The sequence below is a fragment of the Bombus affinis genome, unplaced genomic scaffold (genome assembly GCF_024516045.1).
Source record: "Bombus affinis isolate iyBomAffi1 unplaced genomic scaffold, iyBomAffi1.2 ctg00000243.1, whole genome shotgun sequence".
NCBI lineage: Eukaryota > Metazoa > Arthropoda > Insecta > Hymenoptera > Apidae > Bombus > Bombus affinis.
In genome coordinates this window covers 93,548-114,874 of record NW_026108939.1, presented here as the reverse complement: position 1 = coordinate 114,874, position 21,327 = coordinate 93,548, and the positions used below count along the sequence as shown (strand labels likewise).

The following is a 21,327-nucleotide window of genomic DNA, read 5'->3' as shown; positions in this document are numbered from 1 at the left end:
ACAAATTGTTAAATACCGATGACACAATGAAGGATTAAGCAATAAAGAGGATGGAGAGAGAATAAGGAAGTCGTGAATAACTGAATAAATCATGATTTAAATCCTGTTCTACATTGTAGAGTGCATTGTGTAAAATATATTTCTTCTTGAACAAATTCACCAATAGTTCCGTAGATGTTATAACGACCGGGTAAAGAACCATAGTTTCGAAAATATCTAAGAGAAATGTTAGAATAAAAATTAAGAATTTCCCGCGTATTTATTTCCGTAATTTTGTCACAAATTTGAACTGATATCAGTAATTTCAGAAAAATTACAAAAAACAAATTCACTGTTTCAAACTCTAAAGTTAGTGTGTTCCCTTGAACGACGTCAAATACAATTTTCGTATCTGGGAAAACCACTCGACTTGAATTACAGAACATGTTGTTACATAACACCAGGAGGCAAATAAAAATGCAATATTCGAAAAGACTTGTTGATGGAATATGAAATATCGTCCCTGTGGTTCGATATTGGTGTTTCAACGATGGTAATATCATGGATTACATAATAGCACCGCTTTCACGAAATCGCGACTCGATTCGAACATGTGTTTGAATTTTGAATACACGAAAGTTGGCCGTCTTCTGAAATATGGATCAGTGAAGTGTACACCGTGTGGCCTCGAATGGAGGCGTTTTCTCGCCCCTCTCCCCATCCCTCACTCTTTCTCTCTCTCTTTCTCTCTCTCTCTCTCTCTCTCTCTCTCTCTCTCTCTCTCTCTCTCTCTCTCTCTCTCTCCTCCCTGCCATTTCGTTCTCCGACCAAATATTTGGTGCAAACACTCGACTCTGATTTTATAATTCCGGTCGAGTGGGGCATAGCTCTTTCAAAGAAACTGCCTACCATTTCAAACTAGTTTCGTGCTTTTCCCACCTGGCCATATATGCGTAGCTACACAGTGATCCGTGAAACGAATGAATTTACTGCGACGGAAAAAGCAACTGTTTGTTTCTCTTGCGGCACTAAACGAATCCACAGCGAAACAGGCGCCGCGAGGACCTTACGCCCTCGTTCGTTTGGCTAACCGATTATACGAGCAAACTTTTTTATCACGGTACAAACATAAGCCGATTATAGATCTGTCGGTTTAATCTGTTGTATGGCGAGATAGCAATTTTGTAAGTAAACTTAGCGAGGAGCAATTTTGAGGTATTATCGCTGTACGAGTGAGTAACTTTAAAACTAGCACACAAATCACGTCGAGCGAAAAATTTGCATGGTTAATTCGAAAGTTATTCGACAAATTACGGACAGCCAGCAAATGCTAAAGTGTGTCGTTTCGTAGATGTCAGTAACAAAAAGCTGGCAAAAATTTCGCTTGTTTTTCCTGGATCAAGCGTGTATCAGATGGCGTTCGAAGCTTACTTTTCATGGAAGACATGTGGGATATTCAGATTCGTGTTTTATCGTTGGTATTTTACTCTTGCGGTAGAGAAAGGTGCGATTGTTCTTATCCAGGAGGGATAATGGAGCGCGCTGATTCTGGGTTTCATCGATCAGAATCTCCCGCGTTGGGAATAATGTATGTATGTAACGGCCACCAGATGGAGGTAGTGTTAGCTAACGGAAGCTATCTTCAACTCTCTCGTCGAATACTCAACTGAAAAGTTTGGTTTGCTTTTACGATGAAATTGCAGCATAGATGGCACTTATTTACGTGATATAACCAAAGGAAATGGATATTAAAAGAACGTCTACTTTTTCATGGTTCCAAAAGGAAATTTTTATTAAGCCATCGTAAAATACCATTTCTATGCATGTAAAGTATCACTTAATTAAATTCGAAAAAATATGTGGGATAAAATCACTTTGGAATATATCATGGTCTCCCGGTGTTCCTAAAGACACGTAAATTGAAAAAAAATGGCGGACATTATATCCATTGGAATACTATAAAAAGACATAAAACGTATTGTCAATATTTCTCGAAGTTTTACCAGGGGATTCAATATCCGTACCGTGAACCGTAGTAAAGGTCTTATTTATGAGTTTAATACCTATCGTTAATCCAGCCTAGCAATTGCTGCTAAATTAGAAAAAAAATATTAGGGATATACTTCTGAAAGAATGCCTGTGGAAGCGCCATGCAAAGAAATTTGACATTTTCAATTGGAATTCGATGAGAGGAAAATGTTACCGTAATAACACCTGTTCTTTCATGAGATTTGTTGTTTTGAAATGCATATTTTCGTCGAATTACGACTAGAACGGCGCAGACACAGAATTTCTTTTAGAATACCATTCCCGACTCTATGAGAGGACATCAGTTACCATATATCGGGAATAACGGTGATTGCGCGCAAAGTGCGACAATGTTGTGATATCGTAAATTTCTGGTCAGTTGAACTATCTATTACGAATTAACCAATAGCAATAAAAGAAACAAAATATCAAGAATTTCTCTAAAAAATCGGAAACTACATGAAGATTGCTAAAAACCAAATACCTCGAAAAATTCTGTGAGTGAATTGCATAATGTCTGTCTCATTTCGACCAGAATACTACGAATCGACGTTTGCGATTTAACGGATAGTGGTTGGCATAAGGTAACGGAATCGTTTGGTATTCCAACGACGCTCTGGTCAACTTAAATGCTCTTGATTGCATCGATTGTAGCGTGAAAATGGCATCATCGAACCCGATAGGTCGTATCGTGTACATACCATGTCACTTTGATTCCGAAATTGACCGCGGAATTGTTTCCTTCGTAACTATGCATAACTCTTAACGCGCGGAGCAAATAGTATCATTTTAATTTGTATAGAGACGTTGTAATGCAGTTACAAAGTCTCCTTGTATAATTAAACTTACTAGTAACATTATAAGTTATTATTGTTATAAGTTATTAGTATGCAAAAATGAGTATGTAAAGAAAACGCAATAAACAAAAGTATAATATAAAATATTCAGAATATAGTACTCGTTATAATGTTCAGTGAGCGAAATCTTTAATTAAGCTGTAATTAAACTTGATGTCTTTAATTATATCAAAAATATAAATATGCATAAACATTCGTAGCTCATAATAGAATTAGCTTCAATTAACATAATTAAAAATATACCGAGATTTTGGTTTCTTTGATACACTTCCCAGTTTTACTTCGTTTCAATTAACTCCTATGTTTTTAGTTTCTCTTTTGTACACGCGACCTCTATGAAACACAACAAGGCGTCTTTTCATAGCGTTAGAGAAAAATGGCATAATACTATTATCGAGACATTTTAACTTCGATAATAACATAGGTTTCAATCATTGCACGCATCAGGATTGCTTTAATTCCTCTTCAATAATTTCCAACAGATAGGCTACGTACAAACTACTGTCGCGTCGAGTGCGATAAAACCACAGCCGTCATACCGAAAGTTATGGATTTGAACCAGCGGCGAAGTTCTACTAACTCGACATCGTGTAAATTAATCGCGGGAAACTTCGAGCGGCTGCACTGAAAAGTTACCATACAGAATTTAAAATAAACGTTGATTCATTTTTCCCTCGTTCCCTGTTAGCTTCCTTTATCCTTTTTCTTTTTTTTTTTTTTTTTTTTTTCCTTACTAGAGTACATACACTACCATTCACAAGTATCTGGACGCTTTTGGTTAACTAGAATTTTACAGAAATGTACGCAATAATAAATTAAAAATCGGAAACAGCACTAACTATGTTTCTTGTAGAATCAATAAATAATTATACATTTAAATGATCTCTTTAGATCCTCGATCCTTAACGTTTCATACAATTATACTTCCTCAAACATTTATTTCTATTGGGAAAACTTCAAACCTTTCATTTCATGGGCGTATAGTATAATGAATTGTACAGTGTAAACGAGATATCGATAATTAGAAATTTTTCAAATATTTAAAAAATTTAAACGGAGGGGAAAATTAAGCTTGGATATACCCAGTTTGCTCTTGAATTTAATTTATATTGCAAATTGGAAAATCTGAAGATACGTAATTACAAAATAGTAGCAGATATGCAATTAATAATTCCATTAATCATTATATATAATTATTAATAATTTATATTAATTATTCCATATTGGTTTCTAAATGTCAATGTAATTGTATCGTAATATTCTATTATACGCAGTTATGGCAATTATAAAGAATAAAAAGCTTGCAGGTTCATTTAAATAACTCTTTGATTAAAATACATTTTATATCTATATACTAGTCTATATACTTAGTCTATATACCTAGTCTATATACTTATAAAGTCTATATACTTTAGAACTGCTGAGCACATAAAATAAAGTATCAAATGTTTTCTTTTTTTATAAACACTGAAACACGTTCAGATATCTCATAATGTTAGTGGTATTTAGTATATTCGATTATTAGAAGCTTTCTTTGAGATAGACACGAAATCCATTAAGATTTTGCGTCGACGGGTCTTATTCCTCTTCCCTCGGGACATTCATCGACCAATGTATTTTCCTTTCATGCTGTATTTTCCTTTTGCGTTGGCACGGAGACCAGACTGTACCGTGTATACCTTTATAGCGATTTCAACGAAACGCCAAACCCGCTTAGGGTATCCCTATTTGCTTCCTACTTAACCAAACCAGACAGGATGGCATAACGATTGGTAGATAAGCGGCAAATCTGGACCACCCACTATCGTTTTGTAGCTGAAGCATGTGGGTTATGAAGATGACAGTGATTGCGGGGCGCCCATTTTATTCGTTTGGATGGAACAGGGTCAATCATAACTTGGTGACAGAAGGAAGGGTGGTAAAATTTCGGATAACCTGAAGAAGATGCTGTTCCAAAAATACCACAAAATTATCTCTCTCTCTCTCTACCTCTCCCTTTCTGTTTGCTTGTTTAGTAGAGACGATATAATTGGAAAAGAAAATGAATGAAACACAAAAAAGGAAAAATAGATAGCAAACAGGAAATGACGAAACACGAATCTGTGAACATACGTATCACTGTCAATTGATCTAGTTAATCCGACGACAAAAACATCAACGTTTTAAACCGAGATAAAAAGAATAAAATAAATATCTATCAAACGAGTTGAATATATAAAAACCACGAATCTTCTGTTTATATTTCGTTTGGAATTGAACGGTTGAAAGTTGAATTTAAGTACACTGAAATTTATCAGGACTTTAACGAAACGATTGTGAACACGATACAAAGGACAAATCGCAAGTATCAGTGAGGAAAAGGAACCATCGAGCAAATCGAGAATTAATAGGATTAATTGTTACAACGGCGAGTCAATATCTCTGCTTACCTCGAAGCTTGTTGAACGAAGATCTTCTCCTTTCAATGGATCCTGTTCCTGGCTCTATAATTTTATTAAAAGTCCGTCTTTTTATCGTAATCGATCAAACGGACCTCCAGTAGCAGCTGTATACCGACAGGATCCATTTCTGCGTGGTAGATGATTCGACACTTGCAGAATTATATTCACGCTGGAAAACTGATCGACACTCCCGATAGACCGAAATTACATTGGTATATGCGGCGAAATTTTTACAGTAATTTAGAAGCGAAGCATATTAGAGTAATTCGTCGATTAATCGCGAGCAAAGGCTACGAAATTTCCAACGAAAGCATAAATTAACCAAATATATAAATTAACGCAATTTCCTATCTCACCATCGATCCACAATACGAGTCGTGTACGAACGAATTGCGATCGCGACCAACGAAACTCGAAGATTAAGAGATTAGCGGAATTTTATTTTTTCGTGTTACTCGTTTCGACGTGGCAGACTTGAAATCCTCGTTACATATTAATGAATCGTTCACGAACGTCCCAAGATCGCGACCAACGAAATTCGAAAACTAAAAAATTAGCAAAGTTTTATGTTTTTGGCACATTTGCCAATTATTTCTACGCGAGAAACTAAAAACCTTCGTCACATGTTAACGAATCTACGAACGTTTCGCGACTAACGAAACTCAGAGCCGGAATTTTGTTTCCTTCCTTCGTTTTGTCGTCGTCGTCGTCGTTCGGTCGTCAATCGTTTTGACAGGAGAAACTTGAAATCCTTGCCACGTGTTATTGAATCTACAAACGTTTTGCCATCCACAACTATCGAAACTCAAATATCAAAAAATTTGCGTATTTCTTTTTTCTTCGTGCAGTACGATTAGCAATTATTTCAGCACAAAATGCTTGAAATCTTCGTCACGCGTTCGTACACAATTCACGGTATAACAGTGTACAACTGGCGATCGTAACTATCGAATCTTGCAGACTGAAGAATTAGCGTGCTTTTCTTTCTTCTGAACACGGTTACCAATCGTTTCGGCGCGAGGAACTTGAAATTCTACAACTGTATGCGTCACGGTTCGATGTGTATCTGTTGGTTGTTGTCACTTACCATAAGAATTCTAATTGAATTCCAAGTGGATTGGCAAACGCAACAAGGAACGCGGCGCTGCGTAGTCGTAATCTGGTCGATTCTAGAAATTCCTGGCGTGGCTAATCCGCCGGAGTGACCATCGGTGACGATGCTGAAAGAAAAATACGGTGGAGGATGCAAAATAAATAACGCCTCTGTTTGGCTACTGTTGCGTCGTATTGATTTAATCCAGAACGACCAAATGCAACAGATGCATTCCTACGGGAAATCATTGCCACTTATGAACGCGAGCTCTCTTCAGCGATTCCAAATTGGCGCGGAATATTTATCCTCGCGCGGTTTATGTGTACTCCTAATTCATTGTATCATTTGCACGAATGTTGCATCCATGATAATGTAATTAAACCGATTGTATAATTAGATATTTCAGTTATGATTTATCCACAATTCAACGTGACTGTCTATCGTGAATTTCTAATTAACTCCGATTAAATTACATCATTCAGTATACAAGGAAATTCATCGTACGGAATCTGCTTACCGAATTTGTTGATTTGACAAAAATACAATTGGAATATTGGGTGGTTGATTGTAGTATATGGTAGAAAAAGGTTGAACAGAGAAATAGATTAACGTGAACATTCTTCCTAGATCGAATAGGTGTGTTTTTGATTACGATTTGAAAAAAAAAACGGGTGGTTCGAGGAGGCGCGCCCTTCAGCCAATGTCAGGCGTCGAAAGAGGAGAAAGAGTAGACAAAACGATGCATCGTGTTTTGCGACTGCGTCGAGGGAGCGTGGATCCTGGACGAATCCCAGTTCCGCTTCAGTTTACGGCGCGCTGTCGATTTCGACGAATTGATATCTCAGAGTGAATCCATCGGTAGATTTTCTCCTTGTAACAATAAATGATTACGACCTACTCTAAACACCCTATTTGAAAAAGTTACCTGTAGTAATAATTACCTGTAATAATAATAAAAAGTATTAGACGTACGATAGCAATCACGATAATAGATAGAAACGTTAGAAAAGTAATACGTAGATTAACAAGCTTTGACATTTCATATTTTATGTTTCGGCTAAGTGATTTCCTTCTAATCTCCACCATTTTATCACAGTGGTAAATAAAGAAACAAATTCGAATTTTTTCATAGAAATCTGAATTTCTTTACGGCCGGCTGATTTTCATTTTAATTTCTTATATTCTGGTTCCATAGATTCTTGTTTGAAAGCCAAAGAAGAGTATCTCGTCGACTTGAAGGTCTAAGGAACGTGAAACGACGAAGCACCGGGTTGCGACAACGTAACGAGTGAACTTGCCAGAACTGAACGCGTGTGAAACGCGGCGAATTTAAGCGGAGCGGATCTACGAAGGCCAAAGTCCTACAGTGGTGGAAAGAGGAAGACAGAGTAAAAGGTATTATTTACGAAATCTCTGACGAATCGAGTTACCGATAAACAGAACACATCGAGTTAAGTCCGTTCGACTTTATTTTACAAGATGATCAAACACGAAAGCGTTCGTAAAATTCTGATATCATTAGAAATAATTGCAAGCACATTTGCAGCTTACAGAGGAGTTACTTTAATAATTTTTAACGGAAAATCGGTCCGAAATAAAAACTACGAGATAATTCTCGACGATAGTTTTTTAGATAGACTTTTAGATTTGACGATAATTAATATATAGAATAAAAAGTAGTGCGGAATATTGAAAATAATTTGATAATCGAAGGATACAAAAGGACAATTAAATATTTCGTTTATGACGAATCATCGAACTTGTGAAAAATTTAAAGATACAAAAATGCAGACAAATATTGAAAAATATGTGATATAACCAAAGTAGAGTATTATTTCCAATATTTATGATAATTTTGAGATTAAGATGATTTATGGTGTTCTGAAGATGAAACAAATCTCCGTTTACATTTAATTGTTGTATACGTATCTTTAAGAAATATGTGTTTGTGGATCAACTTGACCGAGAAATCTGCCAATTATGAGTTCACAAAAAGTGTGATTTTTCATGAACCATACGAAAAAGATTTTGTCGTGCGGGGTAAAAAAATAGAGCGCAACATATATGTACGCAAATACGTGCAGCAGAAGAAGTGGCGAATAATTGATAGGCAAACATTTTTTGCTCGGCCAGAGTGTTCTAACACGCGAATATATAGCCAGACTTGCAAGTGGTTTTCTAATTTTAAACATTAATGCCTTGGGTCCGACAATGTGTGATCACGATGCTGTTAACGTCGTTTTAAATTAACAACGTGCATCCATTTTCACGAGTAATTCGTATTGAATTATCGTCGAACCACTGTCTTTTCTTTGCATCGCGCTTTCGAGACAATATTCTTCTGTAAATTATCCATTAACGAGTTTCCTCAATATAATATGTGTGTTGCACGAAACATGTTAAAACTTGATTAACCCTATATCAAAAGAAAGACTGGCGATTATATTGGGAAAATTTGACAGAAATCTGAAAATGTTTACGAGCAAGGGATTACGAGCTTCATAAAAGGCACCGACGTATTTGAACAGTCGTTTTTCGTTATATTAGACATCATCCTTTGTTTCTTCAAACAGAAAATTCATATGCATGAAACTACCCCTCAAAACGATTGCGAGTAGATTTCATATTCATTTAAAATTTTTCAAATATTACAGTCTCATTACAATGCTAATAAAGTTTCGAAATGTTTTATACGACACACGTACAAGTGGTTTGATAATTCTCCGAACACTTTCATGAACCATCGTATTTTACCCGATACTACGTATAGTGTGCAAAGAAATACAGCGAATAATATTGCAATGTACGCGAATAATTTGATAGAAATTATATTCTGACTAGGTCCGATATTTCATGGCATTTAAAATACGGTCGAAAAAATTCGTGTAAATGTGGACCGTCGAGTTGATGGTCATATAAATTGTATTTCACGAATTGTAGTTCGTACACGAAGAGCGAAATTAAACTCAGCTGCTTATACGTGACAAGATTAATACGGATGGAAGGGAATTTTGATTAAAACTAAGGAAAAAATTCGACTGGAATAAGCTCGAATAAAGCCTTTGATTTATCAACCTATGATCATCGAAGCGAAGAAGCGTTTGCAACAAAAATGGAAAAACGAATATGTATAGAGAAACTAGCGCATGTATGGAAAGTAGAGCGAGGGAAGAAGTTTCTAGTTATTTTGTTCGATAAGAGTTTCGGCGAATCGGCGTGGCTTGCCGCTTGCGGCAAATTTCCAGTTTATTAGATGAACATGCAGAAATCTGCATGATAAGAAAACTCTGTTAATTTTAATTCACCTGGCGTAAGAAAACTACGGGAATAAAAAAACATTGTCTACTTCTTCGCAACTAATTTTTCAATTTATCTGAATCGGCAGCCACTCGCTTATTTATGAAAGGAATAATTCCATAACGCGAATTTTATTCACTTTGAATGCAGATTGACAAACATTCCACTAATTGTTCTAAAATTAAATTCGTAACAAAGTTCTCTATTTATATTTAAGTTTATCGAGAGAGCTAGTTGTTCCATCTAAAGAACTATGTTAATATTAAATACCAAAGTGGTTTCCAGAGGTAGGAGAAAATCAAAGGTAAAGGGAAATCAAGCAGGAAGATTGTATCAAGAAGTAATGTATTCCGTGACCGTCAGTTAAGCGTACAGTGGTTGCTTCTCGTGTCAACTAAGTTTGACATAGTACCTCAAGTTTCTTGGAAATGGTGTTGCTAACACTTACCGTTTCTCATTTGCATCAAACCAGGTAAAGGTGGGCCTTGGTAAACTGCTGAATAAATTTATTTTAGATTAACAAAATAAAAAGTGGCGAGTCATTACTGTCTCTCTCTCTCTCTCTCTCTCTCTCTCTCTCTCTCTCTCTCTCTCTCTTTTATTTTGAGTTTAGAAATGTTTAATAAATACTTACAGTCGATGGATTTGTTTGCTTTGAATCTCTTACGTAGATTGCCAAAAGAACAGTTAAATTTGATGGGAAAGTAATAATACCACATCAAACACGACTATTTATTCACATGGCACACGTCATACTAATTATTTGAGAAATTCTATTATAATAATTGTCTCCTCTAAATTGTTTTTTACGATGTTACTTGAACAACGTGCACGTGTTACTTCGACAATCTGGACTTTTACGACATTTCCAAATTTTTCAATGCCAGTTGTGGTTAACAGCTGGACGTTTTATTGCTAAGATTTTCCGCTGAGATTGCGTCGTGCAAAGTCCTTTAATACGCACAAGAAATACGAAAAGCGGCAGTAAATCGAGACTCACGGGAATCCATAAAAAGGATTCACAGAAACCTTACGATACCCTTGACGTTTCCAAATTTCGTAAGTTTACCGCGATCTTTGCGATTAAAAACGTATGTAGCTCCTTCTATTTATTGTACGAAGGGTAAGCTTGCTCCTCCTTTCTGTGTAGAAGAAACTGGAAAAAAAGAGAGTATCAGTCCCTCTTTGGACTTTGTCCCTTTAAATAAGATGCAAATAAACCCGAAATAAATTATTCCAGAGCTCTCTTATACAGTTGGATCTTATTACTAAAATTTTGTAAGTCACGCGAGACACAAATTGTTGCTGTTAAATTCTCATGACGAATAGTAAAGAGCTTGTTAAGAAAAAAAAGGGGCGGAGCCTCTTGTAGCTCTGGAATATTTAATTCTGTTCTTTTGTTTATCTTTAACTAATGTACGTGATTTATCCAGGATTTGAAAATGATTGGTAAATACTTTCTTACTATTCCTGGTATTCGGCTTCGAGCTGTTCGTTGGACGTTGAGTGAAATCACTCGAAGTCACGAAAGTCACTCGATTATCGAGTACCCTCAGCATCTAGCGAAAAGAGTAGAACGGTGAATACGCTGTAGACCTTGTCAAATAAACAGGGGCTTACGAAAGTATTGTATCTGAATACGTCTCATAAAAAAAATTTTATAAACATGTTGCGTGTATTATAAATTATTTTATCTGTTAAATTGCACATTTTCCTTAGCAGATTTAATTTTATAAAGTTACATACCGCTTGTCTCGCACCATTTTAATTTTCTTACCCTTATATCCACGTTCCAATTGATTATTCGATGCAGAGATAAACCTAGCGTCACGATTAATTAAAAGAATCATATTAAATCCATTCAGCCATTGTATCATGTCCATATTATCATAATTATCGTACTATATTTCTACTATATTTCTGTGATATCTGTTGAAATATTATCTTCCATTTTATCCTATATATTATCTTCATTTAATATCTACCCAAGTATAAATATACGCTGATTCATTAATATTACATCAAAGCACGGCTTCCTTGATGACGATCAAATATCAGCACACGTTCCTTGAAACATAATAACTTTATTAAAATCCAGCCAAGCGACTTCATCTTTTTGGGGAAGTTAGAAAGATTAGATTACTGGATGACGTGTAAAGATAATTTGAAGAAATAGCAATACGGTTGGAATTTCGAAATAGGAAGTAAAGGTCACTTTTTACGTCTTTTTTATCTGGGCCTGTAGTAAAATTTAAACAACACATATTATATCAGTTAGACTAGACTACGGATTTTTATATAAATTCATATTTTCGAGAATGCAATTAAGAGAGAAGAACCTCGGTAGAAAATTGTTTTACCTAACAAGTATTAGAGAAATCATAGTACTTTGAATATTTTAAGTATTTTTTATATTATTATATATATAACGTTCAATAATTGGATAGTTCCGGGATCGATTCTGAAGTCTGAAAATCGAGTTTTTTTTATTATGAAATAATTAAAAATACAAAAATAAACAACAATTAATATGCGTCTATAACAATAAATAACGATAATTATCAACACGGGAAATAACAAGTCTTTGGTAGAATGTTTACCTGAAAATCGAGAATCGATTTTCAACGTCCTCAGCTACCGATATTTCTTCTTCAGTCTTTAAATCTTAAATCTTCAGTCTTTAAAATCTTAAATAACTATTCTGTAACCTTGCCTGTCTCTAATGTAACTCTCTGTCCGTCCGTTTGGGAAAAACGTGCTTCTTCAAATGGTCGTCCGTAAAACAAAGGAAGATCGTTCTATCCGTGAAACACAGCCTGTCGTGCTACCCCTAAAACAGAAAGAATCTCTATCCTACATGAACTCTAGGGAGTTTACATCTCCCCTCCTCGTGTTCATAATTACATCGTTAATTATCTTCTCTATAAGGGATCAGCTTACTTGAGTGGAAGAAATTCCCATCAGATCTCCGATTACCGTTATCCACTTCATATATGAAGTTTGAAATCCTTCTTAGAATTTTGAGAGGTCCTTTCCTAATTTCTTCCAGCTTATTTCTATTCATTTTGTTTCCGTTGTGGGTGAAGACTATATCACTGTATTCTTCAAGTATTCTTCATATTCTCCATTATTCCCTTAGGGACGATTTCAATCATTTTTCCACACAGTAAATGATTTGGGACAAATCCCGTTACACTGTGTCTGGTGTTATTGTACTCTTCTACGCTTTCTTCTGCAATTTTTGTCCAGTTTCTCTTTTTTTTTTTCGAATTGATCTTACATCTGATGCTGTTTACTAATGTCTGATTTACCCTCTCGTTTAGTCCATTGGAGGATGGACAGTCAATCGAGGTGAAAATTAATTTAATTTTCTTCTTTCTCGCATACTCGAATTTCTTTGGATGTCATTACTGGGTATCGATCTGCACGGATAATTTTTATGGAATCAGTTTCTCCAATCTTCATATTGTCCCAAAATTCCCATTAGGTTATTTGTTGACTGTATACTTTCTCTTTCAATTTTATCTTGGATTTCGATAGGTAATCCAATGACAATCGGGTGCACCCTCACATCTTCAGGCATTCTTCTTTTTACTTCTTTTACTTCCAATATTAGTCGTCCTTCCTCTATTGCATATTCTATGAACGAACCTGAAAGGTATATAAAATTGTAAGCATATCGTATTACCGACCAACCTTTACTCTTAACCTTTGAGTGCTGAATACTCGCGGCCTATGCCGTCCGTACTTACGGCGCGTATCTAGCGCTGACGATCGCTATGGACGAAATAATTTTTCGGTAGATTGAACTCTGTTGATTGACTATTCAAAGCACAAATCGTTATAAGTTATAGCAATTCTTTTGCGCGATATTAAATGATTGAAGAAATTTTTTAATTATTTTTAATTATTTATTATAAACATTGAAATTTACAATTAACTAGAATTTGGGTAATAAACTAGAAAACTAAATTTAGTAAATAGAACACAAGTTAATAATTTAATTGTATGTGAAAATCTCAGTGCTTGAGAAAACTAACAAAACCATATGTAGAGTTTTCTTACAAGTGGTGATCACTTCAACAATAAGGAGACACTATTGGCATTTGTTTAATGCCGTAAGGAATGCATTTATATTTATTTCACACAAATGTAGTAGTATTACTTCTACGTAGGTGTTTGGAACAATTGAGAAACCCATACATGTGTCGTTAGTCCATGCCAGTCACTTACAGAAAACGAGTATATATATCCTTAGTCCTTACTGATAGCTTTCACCAGACACCTATATGGGCCCACAGCACTCAAAGGATTAAAAGTTTTGAGAAATGCTTCCTCCAATCTTCCCAGTTGTGTCCTTCAGCTTTCAGCAGATTCCTTTGGTACTGCTTTCTTTCTGCTGTTTTTCCTAGATACTTTCTTAAACCTTTGACTTTTTCCTCATTACCTTTTATTTTGTATCTTTTGCATTCCTCTTCATGCTCCGATATCCAGTCTGTGGCTTTTCGAGTTCCTTCAAATTGTTCTATATTGAAGTTTATTTCCTCTATTTCCCTCTTATCTCATTTTCGGAGAGTCTCTAGAAGTTTTACCATGTCAATTTCCGTCTTTGTTTTTCTTGTGCGAGTTATTTCTGGTTCCTCTAAGACAATGTCTCGAAATGCGAAGCTTGAATCCGTATTGATATACAATGTTGCTGTCTCGTCATCTATTGTGAGTTTAATATTTCTACATTGGCCTACCTTGGTTAGACTGTTTGCGACCTTCTTCACTATTGGTAAACTGAATAATTGTTGATGGTACTTTTCTTCTTGATATTCCGGGGGGAAAATACAGCATATTTCGTCTTCTGGTCTTCTGATAGATTCTATATCTTCTCTATCTTCTACTGTTTCGCGTTCTCGTTCATGACGACGCGTAGGTTAACTTTCAGCAACATGGCGTAGGGAAAGTCGATTTATAAGGTTCAATAATTGGATAATTCAGGGATCGATTCTAAAGTCTGAAAATCGAGTTTTTTTATTATGAAGTAATTAAAAATACAAAAATAAACAATTAATATGCGTCTATAACAATAAATAACGAAAATTATCTACACGGGAAATAACAAGTCTTTGATACAATGTTTACCTGAAAATCGAGAATCGATTTTCAACGTCCTTAGCTACCAATATTTCTCCTTCCGTCTTTAAATCTTAAATCTTCGGTCTTTAAAATCTTAAATAACTATTCTGTAACCTTATCTGTCTCTAATGTAACTCTCTGTCCGTTCGTTTGGGAAGAACGTGTTTCTTCAAATGGCCGTCCGTAAAACAAAGGAAGATCGTTCTGTCCATGAAACACAGCCTGTCGTGCTACACGTAAAACGAAAAGAATCCCTATCCTACATGAACTCTAGGGAGTTTACATCACCCTCCTCGTGTTGATAATTACATCGCAAAATTCACGTGTGAGATGGAAAGTTCAATAAGGCGGTTATGTATATTAACCCGAAAGAAAGCTCATGGCTTTGCAACGCGTTACACGCAACACGGAATTTCCCTCGCTGAAATAATCCTATTACAAGGATACGATATTCCTTAACAGATCTCGCAATGTAATTCTCCCTCTACAACTTTTTGTTAGGTTTGAAACACGAGAGTTTCGAGGCTCTGCAAAGTCTCGCGAATCTAGAAGTCGAGTTTCAACGTATTTTCGCTTCTTATTTTATAGCTGTTAATAATTATTATCTCACTCTGCACGTACATCAAACGAGTACTTATGTAAATCCAAAGGAAACGGAAACAACCGAGAATAGTGAGGATAATTCGAATACGTACCGATTAGTAAAGTGTTTCGCAAAGAAAAAAAAAAGGAAAATTGTATCGGAGAAATAGGGGAAAAACGGTGGCGTACATCAAGCAATCTTTATGGCTGTAATACATTTATTATTCATTTATGTTCATTTTCTATCGCGTAACAGACATTGAAATAACTGGCAGAACGAGCATATAAATCTTGTATCGCTCGACCTGGCTTCTCCCGATGGAAAAATATTCACCAGCCTGGGACCGTGCATCGCTAATTACTCCGTTCTACTTTTCGAACGCGTTTCCATCCATACAGAAAAGCAAGAAGGCAAACCCTATCGCACAGTCATGAAGAGATGCAAAAGCAAGAAACCAACCAACGACATGCCGATCGACATGGTGGAAGCAGTCCTACAGAGGCTATTCACCATGGGACACGGACCCTCCCATTACGAGGGCCGCGAAGAAGTAGGAGACATCAGCTTCAGCGTCGTCATCGGCGAAGGCGATGTCGTCGATGCCGCCGGAAGAATGAACACCAAGAAGGCTGCAGGAGTCGATGGAAGACTCGAAGACTCCTGGACTGCTGGAAGCAGGAGCTGGAAGCAAGCTGGAACCAGACTGCTGGAAGACGGCCAGAGTAATACTGCTAAGGAAGCCGGGAAAGGATCCCAGTCTCCTTAACGCGTACCGGCCGATAAGCATACTCCCAGCCATGAGCAAGATCTGGGAAAAATGCTTTAAGAAGATCATCGAGAGATGCATCGGAACGGACCAGTTCCATCGGAGGCAGTATGGGTTCAGAAAGAAGAATTAGCTTAGCGAATACCGATAAGAACAGGAAGAAGCTGAAACGGGCACAACGAACGGCCCTGTGCATAACAACGACGGCATACCGTACCGTCTCCCACGCGGCACTTTGCGTGTTGACCGGGAATCTCCCGATCTACATAAAGATAAAGATGCTCGGAGAGACTTACGAGAGGAACAAGATCCATAAGACCAAGATCGGCGCGGATGACGGCAACGAGCTGAAGGGGGAACTGGAGGCGCAAGGAAATTAATACCGAGTGCGCTGCTATTTACCAAAAAGAAGATGGACATCGATCATCACACCATGCAGCTGTTAACCGGGCATTGGAGTGTGGCGGCACTCGACAAGCCAAATACCACTCCAAATGCTTCCTCCAATCTTCCCAGTTGTGTACTTCAGCTTTCAGCAGATTCCTTTGGTACTGCTTTCTTTCTGCTGTTTTTCCTAGATACTTTCTTAAACCTTTGACTTTTTCCTCATTACCTTTTATTTTGTATCTTTTGCATTCCTCTTCATGCTCCGATATCCAGTCTGTGGCTTTTCGAGTTCCTTCAAATTGTTCTATATTGAAGTTTATTTCCTCTATTTCCCTCTTATCTCATTTTCGGAGAGTCTCTAGAAGTTTTACCATGTCAATTTCCGTCTTTGTTTTTCTTGTGCGAGTTATTTCTGGTTCCTCTAAGACAATGTCTCGAATTGCGAAGCTTGAATCCGTATTGATATACAATGTTGCTGTCTCGTCATCTATTGTGAGTTTAATATTTCTACATTGGCCTACCTTGGTTAGACTGTTTGCGACCTTCTTCACTATTGGTAAACTGAATAATTATTGATGGTACTTTTCTTCTTGATATTCCGGGGGGAAAATACAGCATATTTCGTCTTCTGGTCTTCTGATAGATTCTATATCTTCTCTATCTTCTACTGTTTCGCGTTCTCGTTCATGACGACGCGTAGGTTAACTTTCAGCAACATGGCGTAGGGAAAGTCGATTTATAAGGTTCAATAATTGGATAATTCAGGGATCGATTCTAAAGTCTGAAAATCGAGTTTTTTTATTATGAAGTAATTAAAAATACAAAAATAAACAATTAATATGCGTCTATAACAATAAATAACGATAATTATCTACATGGGAAATAACAAGTCTTTGATACAATGTTTACCTGAAAATCGAGAATCGATTTTCAACGTCCTTAGCTACCAATATTTCTCCTTCAGTCTTTAAAATCTTAAATAACTATTCTGTAACCTTATCTGTCTCTAATGTAACTCTCTGTCCGTTCGTTTGGGAAGAACGTGTTTCTTCAAATGGCCGTCCGTAAAACAAAGGAAGATCGTTCTGTCCATGAAACACAGCCTGTCGTGCTACCCGTAAAACGAAAAGAATCCCTATCCTACCTGAACTCTAGGGAGTTTACATATATATGTATGTATATTTTGCGCAATTTTGCATTTTTAAATTTCCTCTAAATGCGCGAAAGTTCATAGTTCATGTACGTAGGAGGATGATGACGTTGTTCAGTTACAGATATGTTGAACATTTTATCGAAATTGGTTGATCAATGGAATCAAGTAACAGACATCGAAAGATCTTTGCTATTTTCTTCTTCTTTCGACTAATTGCAATTTCTTCGAAATCTTTTTACACTTGGTCTATTAAATTAATCCTTCCAAATTGTCAAAAAAGAAGAAAAATAATCATGTCATGTTACAGTGCTAATGAAATGAAATTTCAAAATGTTTCATGTAGCGCGTACAATATGGACATACAAGTTTCCTATTGAAAATGTCAAAATACTTATGAAAACTTTATATCACGTACGCTGTCCCGCTTATCGTGGCCAATTTAATTAATACGAAGCAAAGGATCGTAAGATCATCTTGAATCAGAAGACACACGGAAATTGGCAAGCGTAGACGGAAATTCGGGACGATAAGTCGAGACGAGAGCAAGGAAATTGAAGTAGAGCTGAGGCAGATACCAGTTGTGTGGAATAGAAAGGATTCCAAAATGGTAGATAATGATACGAGGAAAGCCGGGTTACTCAATTATCCCGATTAATCGACTGTAATGTCTTCGAGGATGTCGCTAATTAATTATCAAAGTCCACGAAAGCTTAACTCGACGAGGATAAACAAATGTTTCATATGGTCGACCAGAGATAATTAATTTTCCTTAATCACGTTCGTCGAGCCAGCAGAAATTGGTTGGTTGAGTCTAGCGGAAGACAACTTGGATCTCTTCGTCGCGCCGCAGGAAAATCTGTGATCTTCTCTCCACGTTTTTCTTTTTGTCCCTTTTATGTTCGATGGCGGATCAATATTTCCCAAGTGACGGATTACAGGCCAGGCGTACCAGGAACTGCTAGACGAAGGTACGAGCTGCTTGGAAGCTGCATTAGCTTGGTAGCTTGTGGAATAATCCGCTTGAAAAGGAGCTATTCCGCGTGGAAGCTCCGGACGCACAAAACGCTGAGGAAACGGCAACCCCCTTATGAATTATTCCATCCCTTTTCTTGTATTTGAGAATTAAAGCACCATTCCGTAGCCTGGTAGCTCTTGACCATAAGTTGAGTTCTATCAAATGTTCCATATTCTTCGACCGACTACAATTTCGGACAGAAATAAACGAACAGATAGTGGAAATAGGTATCGCTGAAACATCGTTGAATTAGGCCGCAATGGTTAGCTGGAGTTTTCGAAATTATTGAGATTTTAGTGCCGAAGCACTTTTTGATCGACGCTTATTTTACATAATTTCATCAGTTTTGTCTATTTTTTGTTTTGTGGGATTAATCGATCTAATGAATAAGCGACTAGAAAATACGGCTTGTTTACACAAAAGAGTAGACGTGTAATTACAATAATTAGGTAAATAATCTATTGCACTGCAAGGATATATAATAAATAAAATTTAACACATGTCATCGGTTATTATTTCGTAATTGGATGTGAAAGTAAAACAATATAAATAAACTTTAATAAATTTTATATATTTTTATTTCAACTTTTAATATTTCTTTTTCGTATGATAAACAGTGTAACAATCATCTGCGTGTAATGGTGCACAATTTGGCCATGAAAACACGAGTTAACTCGTGACCGGTCAAAGATGTGTTAAGTATGTACGACAATACCGTAATTCAATTAAACTTCATTAAGCGTACGTGTCTGACTTGAACGTATCTCATCTACTTCCGTTTCGACGAAAGCAAAGAGCTTCATATCGCAACAAACTGTTATATGAAACGAATTGAAAGTCTGATTTCGTTTGAAGGCAAAGGAACATTCTATCTGCTGTGTATGTATCGAGTTAACTTTAATGATCCAAAACCAGAGTTTCCGGGAGGAATCTCGTATCGTATGCAAATGTGACCACAGTTGTTACAAACGTGAACTAACAAGCGCATTGTAACGTTAAACTGGTTGCATAATGCAGGCAACTGATATCCGATACGAACATTAAGCAATAGGTGGTTTAATTTTCTAATAAACAATGTGGGAAATTTAAACAAATTGGTTTTGTGTTTCTGGCCAGCGAAATTGCTCTGACTGACTGAAATTTCGCATCGAAATCGCAGAATGGAGATGTTCATGTTTCTTCGAATGGTGGTCAGGTGTCTGATATTTGGATAGGTGCACGGAAGAAAAATAGCGTGAGATCTCGAGTATCGATCGAACGTGGAATTCATGACGACGACGTGGAAAGTCTTTGGAGAAGAATAAGAAACACATTGGCCATGATGGCACCAGAAAGATGGAAGTAGAAGTCTGGTGAAGAATCGGTCACGTCTAGGAGAAATGGCGCGCGTGAATTGACCGCGCAAAGTGCCCGTTAAAAATGAGAAACTGTGTCCCGATCCTCAAAACGAGCAACCAGACGCGAAGGCTAATTACCGTGGCACGAAGCGAATAAGATTAATATTGGGTCAACACTGAGGATAACTATGGAGTTTCAAAGAAAACAATTTCGCGAATTTACCTCGTCGAAAACAACTTATCGCGAATCTAGATTAAAATTACAATTACGAAAGGGCGAGAAAGACGGACATTTAATCGATATTAATTAGCGTAAGAAAATTAAACAAGTTGTGAAATTAATAATACGCCCTGAAACACCCGTAAAATCTAAATCGAATATTGAAATTAAATAAAAACAAATTTAATAGTAAAATTAATAAGATTTTTATCATAACATTTTATCTCTACATATTTTTACATACGTTTCAAAGGAAATAATAATTCAATACTTTCTATACGATTGCCCTGACTTTTGACCAACTTCTAAAGACCCGCCTTTCCTTTTGACATATTTTCGTGGAGTAATTAATCGTGAGACGAAGACCTCTGATCCTGCTCTCGATCGATAACCTTTCCACTAAGCAGAAGAATCAAGGTTCATCTCCGTGATATTTCATTCCCTCTGCTCTCTGCCTGGCGCGTCAGCTGCTTTCGTCGGTTTCCAACGGAACCGTATAATTTTTCTGTGGACCAGTCGCGCCATCCAAAAGAACGAGCATTACGTAGTAGAGGCTCATCGAGAAATTCTCTTCGTAGATAGGGGAGAAAGTCTTTTATCGTATGTTATACGAAACTTGTTGAGTAATTAATTAATGAGGTAATGAGATGTAATGAAACACTATTATCATGATTCGATAACTAATCGTATACTTCGAGCATGTTTATGAAGCGTATGCTTGCAATAAATATTTTCAAACTTCTACGTACATTTACAAATTCTTTTAACATTTCACCGATACAATCGGTGTAAATGTGTTTCATTGTGGTTTCAACGAAATTTCAAAATGTGTAGATTGTTTCCTGTCGTTGATAAAGATAATTCAAAATAATTGTACGTACGAAACATGCGTTTCTGGTGGTATCGTACCACGAAATGCAAATCGATCCTATATAGAGACGTATAAAGCACTATGCTAATTGCACTAAATCCTACACACGGTGCAAAGGACAGATCAGCAGCTGTGTCAAAGCGATATGGCTAAGAGATATTTGTTACATGATCGAT

General features: G+C 36.6%; 1 long non-coding RNA gene across 9 annotated transcripts; it reads right to left on the bottom strand.

The window, feature by feature from the left end:
- Nucleotides 1–10,023: 10,023 nt before the first annotated feature.
- LOC126927820 (uncharacterized) lies at nucleotides 10,024–18,342 on the bottom strand. 9 transcript variants are annotated; one of them, XR_007715918.1, is made up of 8 exons: nucleotides 14,826–15,283; nucleotides 14,438–14,697; nucleotides 14,143–14,363; nucleotides 13,007–13,346; nucleotides 12,600–12,927; nucleotides 12,296–12,525; nucleotides 11,161–11,762; nucleotides 10,024–10,851 (listed from the first exon to the last, which is right to left on the bottom strand). It is a non-coding gene; the product is annotated as an uncharacterized LOC126927820 (long non-coding RNA). The 9 variants fall into 9 exon arrangements; XR_007715922.1 differs by having other exon boundaries at nucleotides 11,153–11,254; nucleotides 11,473–11,762; nucleotides 14,143–14,697; nucleotides 14,826–15,281; XR_007715920.1 differs by having other exon boundaries at nucleotides 11,161–11,254; nucleotides 11,473–11,762; nucleotides 14,143–14,697; nucleotides 14,826–15,281.
- Between the last annotated feature and the right edge of the window lie 2,985 nt (nucleotides 18,343–21,327).